The sequence below is a fragment of the Elephantulus edwardii genome, unplaced genomic scaffold (assembly GCF_000299155.1).
Source record: "Elephantulus edwardii isolate Elephantulus edwardi_28Jun2011 unplaced genomic scaffold, EleEdw1.0 scaffold00369, whole genome shotgun sequence".
NCBI lineage: Eukaryota > Metazoa > Chordata > Mammalia > Macroscelidea > Macroscelididae > Elephantulus > Elephantulus edwardii.
In genome coordinates, this window is record NW_006400119.1 from 1,677,147 (window position 1) to 1,679,106 (window position 1,960).

General features: G+C 40.4%; 1 pseudogene; it reads left to right on the forward strand.

Moving 5' to 3' along the window:
* Positions 1-1,244: 1,244 nt before the first annotated feature.
* Positions 1,245-1,677, forward strand: LOC102866875 (annotated as a pseudogene).
* The last annotated feature ends 283 nt before the right edge of the window (positions 1,678-1,960 follow it).

The following is a 1,960-nucleotide window of genomic DNA, read 5'->3' on the forward strand; positions in this document are numbered from 1 at the left end:
TGTCCTGTTACTCCAACTTCTTAATCTCGTGTGTTAAAGTATTTGTTACATTTCGTTGCTATTTACAAAAATAATGCATTTAGTCATTTAACATCAATATTGTAGGGATTAATGAGAAATGTTACAGCAGTAGACACATTTTTAAAAAATCTCTAATCAATTACCTAACTACAGCTTAAATTAGGAAAAGAACAATACCCAAAGCTACCTGATGAAAAAGCAGAGTAGGAAAAAAATTAGGAAAACAAGCTAATGAGAAAAGCTACAAAGTGAGAACAGTAACATCACACTTTTAGGCTACTGTGAAAGAGCAAAGGCCTGGTGGGGAAGAGCATGTCTGACTTCTAACAACTTCACACAGGGGAAATGTCCCCATTCACAGGATCAGCAAATAATACCAATTCCCATGAGGTCAGGCATGCCTCCCACACTCCTCTACCTCTTTCTAGTCATCGCAACAGTAAGATTGGTGTTCCTGGTTACTGCTTCAGTGGGTCCGAATCCAATGCATTGGCTCACAGAAACATTGAAGTCAAACGGTTATGATCCAGATTAGTAACAATGCAGTCAAGACAGCTCTCAAAATGTACACACAGTCACCTCACCCTTGAGCCTCATGGCTCCAAGTCATTGTTCCCAAGTTAGTCCTGCCAGTGTTGGCTCCCCCCAGTTCCCATCAGCTCTCCGTTTCTGCTATTGCTGCTCTTAGTGGTTAGATATCTTGCTGATGGTGTCGTGTCAGGAGTCCTCTTTGCTCTTCACTGGGAGGAAGATCTGATCTCTGGCTAGAGCTGTTCAGTTTATTGGCAAGACTAGCCAATTCCCATGTGGATACGCCAACACACTATAGACACTTATTCCTGTTCATCTGCATGGTCAGTCATCCACATTTAGATAGCTAGGAAAGCCATGAGGCAAATATCTAAAGTAAAAATAGGGACTTAAAAATTCTCAGAAATAAAAGAATGCCAAGTATAGTTACCTACAAAAAAAAGTCAAAATCCTAAAAGCTTAATGAGATGAGACGAAAAATAGGAAACCTCAACAGACCCATAGTAAGTGAAATTTTTTAACAGGAGACAAGTGTTCGATGAACAAATGGAGCTGGGGAAATGAGTTGAACACCCATCATACGCAAAAATTAAAATGGACCACAGACATTTAAAAACCAGAATTGTAGTTGCCGCTGAGTTGTGCAGAGGCAGAAGCCCAGGATTCCACTCCACTCTAACCAACCCACTGTCATGGCTGAGGAAGGCATTGCTGCTGGAGGTGTAATGGATGTCAATACCCTTTTACAAGAGGTGCTAAAAAGTCTACCCTCATCCACGATGGCCCAGCATGTGGAATTCACAAGGCTGCCAAAGCCTTAGATAAGCACCAAGCCCATCTTTGTGTGTTTGCATCCAACTGTAATGAGCCTATGTATGTCAAAGTTAGTAGAGGCCCTTTGTGCTGAACACCCAATCAACCTGATAAAGATTGATGATAATAAGAAACTGGGGGCGTGGGTAGGCCTCTGCAAAATTGACTGAGAAGGAAATCCTCACAAAATAGTTGTCTGTAGTTGTTAAGGACTATGGCAAAGAATTCCAGGCCAAGGATGTCATTGAAGAGTATTTCAAATGCAGAAATGAAACCAATAAAGAACTTGTCATATTAAAAAACAAAAACTAGAATAAAATTCTTACAAGAAAAGTTTTATGACTGATTTAGCATTCTTAGCTATAACACCAAAAGCATGAGTAACAAAATAACCTCAAAAAAAACAGGAAATATTTGCACATAAACTGACAATATTGTAAGACAACCATGGAATGGGAGAAAATATTTGCACATTACCATGAACCTGTGAGAGTTCCAAGGGGAGTTCCTTTATTGTTATGTGCTGTCGAGTCCCCTGCGACCCTTAGTGTGACCCTATCTGTGTTCAACAGCTCTGAACCATACCCCATCCTGA